At 54.4% G+C, this 9287-nt stretch overlaps 1 long non-coding RNA gene across 1 annotated transcript; it reads right to left on the bottom strand.

The window, feature by feature from the left end:
• Positions 1 to 4244: 4244 nt before the first annotated feature.
• LOC115281832 lies at positions 4245 to 5950 on the bottom strand. Its single transcript, XR_003904422.1, has 3 exons — positions 5921 to 5950; positions 5522 to 5736; positions 4245 to 4283 (listed from the first exon to the last, which is right to left on the bottom strand). It is a non-coding gene; the product is annotated as an uncharacterized LOC115281832 (long non-coding RNA).
• Between the last annotated feature and the right edge of the window lie 3337 nt (positions 5951 to 9287).

Raw genomic sequence — 9287 nt, 5'->3', positions numbered from 1 at the left:
CGGAGCGCCCCCGGCTCTCGGCTACCCGCGCCCGGGCTTGCCCGCCGCGCCCGCCGCGCGGGTCCCCCGGCGCTCGCAGCCCCGGCTCCCGGCTCGCAGGCTCGGGGTCTCTGTGTCTTTCCCGGAGTCTCGCCTCTCCCTCCTTTCCTCGCTCTCTCCAAGGGTCTCTGGCTCTCCGTGGGTGTCTCCGCCTTCTCTCTCGCCCTCCCTCTCCTGGCGTCTCAATCAGTCTGTGCCTTTCTCCGTCCCTCCAGGTCTCACCCTCTGGCCCCAGTCTTAGGGGTCCCCGGTCCGTCCCCTCGGCGTGGGACTGGCGCCCGGGGGCTTGGTGGGAGGGCTCAGTGGGAAGAGGCCAATGAGCATCGAGAACCGTGTTCTCCCCGGGCCGGGAGGAGGGTGCGGAGTGTGAGCCAGGACCCGGGAGCTGGCTGGGGGCCCCCTGCTGTCTCCCGAGAACTTGAAGCTGCATTATTGATGGAGTCCAGCAGGGAGGATAATGGGGGGGAGACCTGCGGGGGGGGGGGGGAGCAGGGAGAGGGGCTGCAGGGAAACGGGACTTTGACCTTAACCCCTTCGTGGCCTGGGTCCTTGGAGTTTCACGGGGAGGACTGGAAGGTCCTAGAGAAACTACCACCGGCATGTCACGCTGTGAATGGGGGTGTCCTAGAGAGCCAACGAGTGTGAAAAATCGGGTGTGTGGGGGAGGACACGTGTCAGTCATCATGGCAGGGAGTGTGTGTGAGTGCCAGGGGCCCTGTGGTGCCTGTAGCTAGGGAGCATGTGTGGGGGGAGGGTCTGTGTGGCATGAGTGTGTGTGAGTCTTTGTGAGTAAGTGTGTCAGAGTGTCAAAGATGCGGGTGTGAGTGGCAGGGTGTGGGAAGACTGTGTGCTGGGGGAGGGTGTGGGTGTGGGGGAGGATGTCAGAGGCTGTCAAGGTGATGGGCTGGTGTGTGGCAGCTTGCAGGGGGTGGGGGGACTGTATCCACAGCTCTAGCCGGTGCAGAAGAGGGGGATGAAGTTGTGATGGGGGGGATGAGTCCCTGCCCTGGTGCACCCTGGGTTCACGTGTCTCCTTCTTTCTCCCCACATCTGAAGCGGGGGAGACAGAGCCAGCCCAGGGGGACAGAACTGGGGGGCTGCCTGCACCAGTACACGTGCTATCACGTGTGTGAGCTTGGTGCATTAAGGAACAGAGCTGGGGGGAGAGGTGTGCGTGCTCATTTCTGAGGTGTGAGCCTCTCTCTTTGCAGAGGTGTTTGTGTGTGTCTCTGGAGGGGAAAAGGGAGGAGCTGACCCAGTGGGTCGGAGTGTCCCTCTTTATCTGTCCAGGCCCTGGGTATCTCTGCAGGCCTCTGGGTGAGGGTCTGAATGCTTCTCTGTAGCGCTGAGAGGGTGCATGTGTAGACGTGTACATAAGAGAGTGTCTTCCTGGGGCTGTTTGTGTTGGCTGTCTTCTCTCCTGGTCACACTCAGACCTGGAAGAGTCAGGAACCACCCTACCCCCACCCCCCGCCCCACCTCCTCCAGCAACTTTTCCACTCTGGGCCCCAGCCTGCTGGGTCCTTGGCAGAAAGGTGCAAGAGACCAACGGAGTCTTGTGGAAAGGAGGTCAAGGGCATGATGTTGTACCCCAGAGTCACCCAGAGGGTGGCAGGAGAGCAGAGCTTTGCTTCTGGGAGCTGGAGGTCCTGGCCACTCAGTTCCACTCCCCTCAACACCAGGCCTGGTTCAAATCCTGCTCTGTTTGTTGACTTGTCAGGAAACAATCAGATGCCAGGTTGTAGGCCAGGGGTATGGGCATCTCTGGCAGCCTCTGGCCTGGCCTGGACCCTCTTCCAGGTGGCATGTGTTGGGGAGTGGCAAAGACCAGTTTGGCAGTGCCTTGAGAGGGTAAATAAGGGGGTCCTGAAAGTCAGAAGGGGCACAGGAAAGGCATGGCCCAGGCAGTATACCTGAATGGTCACTGGGCCAAGGTGAGGGTGAGGTGCCTGTGGCTTCCAGTCCTGGTGAGGTGGGAAAGTCTTCGAGCAGGGTGAAGGGGCCAGAGGAGAGCTCGGGTGGGTCACAAGAGGACAGGGTCAGGGAGGCATCACCACCAGTCACACCTCAGAGCCCATCAGAGTGAGAAGGCCTTGAGGAGCACAGTGTGTGGGGGGGGAGGTCTGTGTGGCATGAGGCTGAGGCTCATTTGTCAAGGGAGGACTCGTTTATGGAGGTTCTGCAAAAAAAAAAACAAACCAAAAACTGGCATTCTGGGAGGCCGAGGCCGGGAGGGAAATATTCCCCTGACCCAGGCTTCGGCAGTTGGGAAGGTAGACTCTCCCCTCTCGGCTAGGTTTGGAAGACGGGGTCTTTGAGGTGGACAGGAGGGTCTTTACCCTCCTCCTCCAGCCTTTGCCCAGACCCCCTACAGCTCTGAACCTGGACCAAAAGGGCTGGGGAAGCCTGGCTGACAGAAGGACAGGCACAAGGGACAGATAGGAAGAAAGATGACAGAGACAGAAGGTGAGAGAGAGAAGGTGGAGAGTCAGGAAAAAGTGAAAAGAGACAGAAAACACATGTGAGAGATAGAGAGACAAAGGGAGAAAGAAAGCCTCACCATGGAGAGAAGCAGGAGACAGAGATGGAAAGAGAGTAAAAATAGCTCAGCATTAAGATAATTGCAGCTCACAGCTCTGCCCTCCGTTAGGAATTAAATGAGGTTTTATTACTTTGATTTTTCTCTCCTGGATCCTACGCGACTTCTCAAGAACTTAGGGAAAAGTTTTTCAGGTGGGCGGCCAGGTGGCGGGGGCTGCGTGGGTGACAGAGAAGGAAGGGAACAAGACTTCTGGGTGCTGGGGGGATGTGGTCAGGGACAAAGGATGGGGTAGGACTAGGAAGGATGTGGGGGGCACAGCAGGGGCTGGGGGACATGGCCAGGGCCAGGCACATGGTGTGGGGCTGAGAAGCAAGGGGCCAGGGTGACCTCCATTCTCTTTGACTTAGAATTAATCATATGCAAATGAGATGTAAAAATAATGTGCCACTCCTCGGTTATTATTCTTGAGTTAGAAGCACAGGCGGTTGGGTCCAAGAAATAAAATCAAGACCTTGTTTGACTTAACTCTGATTGAACTATAGGACTTTCTGCTTGGACAGACAAAAATAAGTTTAGCGTAGTGTGTCTATTAATGTGTCATAGGTCTGAACACCCTATTTTGAGACATGTCCTCTTCACCCTCTCTTTTCACATCATTGCCTGGTGCTGCCATAGTGCCCGGCATACAGGAGGCATTATATGCACCTTCTCTGGAAGGTGAATTTGGAAGGGAGGTGTGAGGCCTTTGCCTTCCTTTTGGGAGCTGGGGAGAATGGACGATCGCGAATATTCTACCCCCCTTCCTCAAGTAAGGTATAGTCAGGTGGACAGAAAATACACTGGGGACTTGGACAGATCTGGGTAGGAATCTACAGTGTGACCTTAGATAAAAATTTAACCCCTCTGCACCTCAGTCTCCTCGAGTTTCAAAGCCCACTTCACAAGGTAGCCTTTATTCAATAAGATAAAAGGAGTAAAGCCCCCAGCCTAGGGAGCGGTCCGGGGAGGTCTTGAGTCTATTCCGGCTTCCCTGGAGTTCAGAGGTGCAGTTCCTAAAAGGGCCAGCAGGTGGCGGAGTCGGCCAGGGTTTGGGCAGCTGAGCTGCTGGCACTGCGGGTCTGTAGCTGGGCATCACACCCGTGACCTTGGCACCACGGAGCTGAGCAGAGCTGCCCGGCTTGGCATGTGGCAGCTGGAAGAAAGGCCCCTAAAGCCCTTGGAAGCAACCTTAGAGAATCAGGGGAACGCTAGGTGGGCACAGTGGGACAACTTTTCCCTGAGGAAGCTGGTGGTGGGGAAGCAGGAGAGGGAAGAAGGAAGGGGAAACCCACCTCTGGGGAAGGCTGTGGACACCAAGAGGAGAGGGCAAGGGCACTCTCAGCCAGGACAAAAGTGGTATTGGGACAGATGGGCAGTCATCTGAAACATTCAGTCACAAATTCTTTTATACATCCATTCATCCATCACCCATCCCTTTACCTACTGAGTAAATTCACATTGGCTGCTTTTTTTTAAATTAGCTTTATTGGGGTGCCTGGGTGGCTCAGTCGGCTAAGCCTCCGACTTTGGCTCAGGTCAGATCTCACGTTCGTGGGTTCGAGCCCCGCATTAGGCTCTGTGCTGACAGCTCAGAGCCTGGAGCCTGCTTCCGGTTCTGTGTCTCCTTCTCTCTGTCCCTACCCCTCTCATGCTCTGTCTCTCTCTGTATCAAAAATAAATAAAACATTAAAAAAATTTTTAATCAGCCTTATTGAATTTGAGTTTATATACAATAAAATATACCACTTTACATTTCCGAGCGCCTGGGTGGCTCAGTCGGTTAAGCAACCAACTTTGGCTTAGGTCATGATCTCACATGGGTTTGAGCACCACATCTGGCTGTCTGCTGTCAGCTCGGACCCCACTGTCTCTGTCTCTGTCTCTGTCTCTATCTCTCTCTCTACCTCTCCCCCATGCAATCTCTTTCAAAAATAAATAAGCATTCTTAATCCTAAAATATACATATGACACTATCACAGATATAAAACATGTTCATCACCCCAAAATGTTTTCTCTTGCCCTATCCTTCCCTCCTTGCTCACTGGGTGTATCATAACTTTTTTTTCTTTTTTTAAGACTTTAAAAATGTTTTTTTTTCTTTACTTTGAGAGAAGGGAGAGAGAGAGCATGAGTAGGGAAAGGGCAGAGGGAGAAGAGAGAGAGAGAGACAGAGAGAGAATCCCAAGCAGACTCCACACTGTCAGCCCAGATTCCAATTCAGGGCTTGAACTCCCGAACCGTGATATCATGACCTGAGCCGGAACCAAGGAGGGAGGCTTAACCGACTGAGCTACTCAGGCGCCCCTATTGTAACTCAACACACTATTCTGAGAAGTGTCCTTCCCACCATCTCTTCGCATCGTCACCTGCCTGCCATAGTGCCCAGAATATAGGAGGGACTGCACGTTGTAGAGGGGGTGACAGGAACGGATGAATGGATGAATGCATGAGTATGCAAGTCAAAATTGTCAACGGAAAGGGCGCCTGGGTAGCTCAGTCCATTAAGCCGCCGACTTCAGCTCAGGTCATGATCTTAACAGTTCATGGGTTCGAGCCCTGCTTTGGGCTCTGTGCTGACAGCTCAGAGCCTGGAGCCTGATTCTGATTCGGTGTTTCCCTCTTTCTCTGACCCTCCCCTGCTCGCACTCTGTCTCTCTCTCAAAAATAAACATTAAAAATAAAAAGAAAAAAGAAATTGTCAACGGATGACATGTGTGGAGCGCTTACTCTGCATTGGCCACTGAGTTAGGCTTTTTATATGTATCATCTTATTTAATCCTCATGAGTATCATTCCATTTTACAGATGAGGCAAATGAGGCTCAGAACTTTTACCCAGAGCCTGGGTTCCACGGAGACAGTGGGACTCCAGAGCTCTCACTCTTTACCGCTGCCTTTAATACCTTCAGGATGGGCGAGTAGAAGATAGCTTTCATGCACTGGACCAGGCTTCTCTCTTGCTCAGCATTGAACCGGGTTTCTCTCCAGCCCAGTTTGGGAGGCACGCAGGGGAGGTGGGCGAGGGTGGGGGAGCGGAGATCAATGTGCGGAGGCTGCCCTCTGGTGGCAGACATGAGTATAGCGGTGTCTCTGCCCTCTGGCGCCCCCAGGTAGGACGCTGTTGAGAAGAGTGAGCAAGCAGGCAGCCCACAGTGGGGGCAGCCTCAGCCCGGGGCACCTGCAGACCCCCTGCTCTGGCCACTGCCTGGTGCCCCCCGAGGTGCCAGCTGAGGCTGCCCCCGAAGAATGCCAGCTGCTGGAGCCGGCCGCCTCCTACCCCCTCCACCAGCCCTCACACATACTCCGATCCCGGTCCAGTCGGCTGCTTCCATTCCCTGAAGAAGAGGCCCTAAAGTTAAAACAGCTGTTAATTTATAAACCAATTTTTCCGTGACTGCTTAATAAATCGCCAGCAGCTGCTCTGCCCCCTCCTCCTGCCCAGGCACCCGGCCCTGAGGGCTGCATGGAGAAGCTCAGAGCCGCCAGCCTGCCCCTCCTGCCTCCTTCCCTCAACTCCCCAACTTGCCCCCCATTCTCCTAGGAACTGAGTGCGTGTGGGGGAAACCCTGATGAGCCCATGTTCTCTGGGCTTTGGTGGAGTATAGAGGTGAGGACGGATTTTCTTTCCTAGTGGGCTGCAGCCCAAAGGCCATCCCTCCCAACGCCCTACTCAACCCTCTCCCCCAGGACCCCCGGGGGCTCAGAAGGCAGGTGTCAAAGCTTTTCTTAGGGATGGGGAGTGGGTGGGGTCCAGATTCCCTAGAGGAGTTCCCCTGAGACACTGGGAGGTAAAATGACCCTAGGCTCATCCCGAAGAGCCCCGGAATCTCAATTCCCTGCCTCAGGGTGGTCCCACTGACAGCAGCTAACTTACTCCCTGACCCTGCTTTCTCTCAGGGGTGGGCTGGGACAGCATCCCCCTCTGGGGTGGGGGAATGCCCATCCCCAGGATAATGAGAGGAGGAATTTTGGCCTCCCAAACATTCATTTTACCCAACTTCTGCTAGCATGTAAAGGGCATCATGAAAATCCACGTGGAGTGGGAGCCTTGTGAGTGACAGGGGTGAGGCATGTTTATCTTTGCATTTGCCCGTTGCAGAGTCACCCACCCAAAGGCCTGATGCTACTGTAATCCCTGACTCCACTGGGCAAAGGGGTCAATCTGGCCATGCACCCAACGTCAGAAGTTCAAATCCTACTCTCCTGTTTACTAGCTGTGTGACCTTAAGCAAGTAACTTAACCTCTCTTTTCTTCTTCCCTCTAATTAGTCTCCACTAATAAAATAGGAATACTAATTATGGAAATGTGAGAATGAAACCAGTTGGTGCACAAAAAGTGCCTGCACATAGTAGGTGTTTACAGAGTGACAGTATTATCTCTTCACCCTCCTACTGGAAAGAGCAGAGACTGGATTTCTTGGGTCCCTTCACGTCGCAAATCTGGGAGTGGAGATGTTCAGATTTCCCGAGGAAATGGCAGGTAGGAGTGCTGGGGCCAAAATTAAGAAAAAACAAGTATTCCTGAGTATTATGATTCTTTTTTTTTTTTTTTTTTGAGAGACAGAGAGAAACAGCATGAGTAGGGGAGGGTCAGAGAGTGAAGGAGACACAGAAACTGAAGCAGGCTCCAGGCTCTGAGCTAGCTGTCAGCACAGAGCCTGATGCGGGGCTCGAACCCACGAACCCACGAACCGTGAGATCATGACCTGAGCCGAAGCCAGATGCTTAACTGACTGAGCCACCCAGGCGCCCCCTGAGTAATATGGTTCTGATTGGACTTTCTCATTCTGTTCTCCTCCCATCTCTACCCTCCCCTTCCTCCTGATTCCTGCAGTAGCCATGGCCCTGCCCCAGCCTGCTTTTTTGGGAAAGAAGGAACAGCCTCCACCCAGCTCCAGAGCCCCCCCACAGTCTAACCACAATCCCTTCCATTTCTTCTCATGTTCTCTACTGGCAGGGGTGGCCATGACCCTTTCCAGTCCCACCCCCAGCAGAATGGGGAGGCACCAGAGAGCCTCCTCAACGGCTGGGTGTGAGTCTGGCCTTGCTACAGCCTCCCTGTGTGGCTAGAGCAACTTAGTCAACCCCTCAGAGCCACGGGTTCCCCAGCTGTCGGATGGGGAAAATCCCAGAACCTACCTCCTGGGTGGTTGTGAGGGTTAGACATGACATTGCACATGAAGTGCTCAACACAGAGCCTGGCTCTCAGCAGTGCTGAGGACATGGCCGGAGAGAGAGGGCAGAGTGTGGTGGAGAGAACCCAGATGCCAGAGCTCGACTGTCTGAATTCAAATTCCACTCCACTACTCGCTGCTGAGTGACCTTGAGCGGGTCACTTAACCTTCTTGTGCCCCGATTTCTCCATCCATAAAAATGGGGACTGTAACAGAACCTATGTCACTGGGTAATTGTGAGACATCTAGAGCTCTCAGAAAGTTCTCCATCTCAATAAATGCTCTCCTGAATTAATAGCATTGTTCGTTGCTATTATTATTGGCCCCACTAGAGCACTGACCCCCTCTGGGCTTTGCCCCACCCAGGGGCTTGTTGATAGCAGAAGGTTGGAAGGTGCACAGTACCAGCCTGGAGACCCTGGTCCTGGGGACCCCTACTCAAGGCAGGCCTGCAGTCTCTACTTTAGTGTTCCCTCTTCTGGCATCCTCTGGCTTGGGCACAAGCAGGAGGCACAACCCGCTGTCTCCCTGAGTCAATGGTCCTGCAAAGCAGCCAGACCCCTCCCTGTGCCCAGGTCTTGCCTACCTCCTGGAAATAAAGCAGGTCCCGGGGGCCCACTCAAGCTCAGGACTGCTCTGCCAGGGTGCCAGCTGGTGCCCATGGGGGCGGGGCAGCAGTTTGATCATGTGGAAAGGGAAAGCTGGAGGCTTTCCTGGGTGGCCCCCTTTCCTGGGTGGCCCCCACCAGAGACATGGAAAGACTGGGGCACCCGGGCCATCCCAGTAACTCCCTTCCCCTGGGACAGGCAAGGATGAGAGCGAAGCTCTGCCTTTCCAGTGCCTCAGTTTACTCAGCCACCCTGAGGATGGAGTCTTCATTTCTGTCTCCCTGGGGCCCCAAAGGCCTTGGCACTAGCCTCTCACAGCTCCTTGCCCTCTTTCCTTTTCTTAAAGAAAAGGAGCTCAGCCTCCTCCTTCCCTCCCGGATTCTCGCCTTAGAAGACACCCAGGAGGACACTTAGCTCCGGAGGGGAGGGGAAAAGCCAACCCCATGCTGGAGACCGCCTCTGCAGGGCGTGGGCTGCTTCTCCAAGACCGCCCTGGGCACCAGCCCCGCCCGGGTCGCCCCGCGCTTCCCGCCCCTGCGCCTTCCCGCCGCCACTGGCCCTTTAAGAGCCTCTCCGCGCGCTGCCGTCCCGGATCAGCCAGAGAGACCATTAAAATTTTATGCAGAATGAAAATGGGCCAGGTCTCCAGCTTCCTCGCTCCCATCCAATGATTTATTACTCGCAAATACCACAGAACTAATTAGTATAGTAATTAATTAATACGCATTTGCATATTTGCATGTGCAATTAGTGCAGTGGAGTGATTACTGGGAGAATGAGGGGCCCCGGATTGTCAGATGTGAGGGGGAAGTGGCCTGGAAAAGAGTTAGTGGGAATGAACTTTGTAGGGAGCGCGGAGGCGGGGAAGGAGGGGGAGGCGAGCGGGG

Source organism: Suricata suricatta, chromosome 17, assembly GCF_006229205.1.
Source record: "Suricata suricatta isolate VVHF042 chromosome 17, meerkat_22Aug2017_6uvM2_HiC, whole genome shotgun sequence".
NCBI classification, from domain to species: domain Eukaryota; kingdom Metazoa; phylum Chordata; class Mammalia; order Carnivora; family Herpestidae; genus Suricata; species Suricata suricatta.
This window is presented reverse-complemented; position numbering and strand designations above follow the sequence as displayed.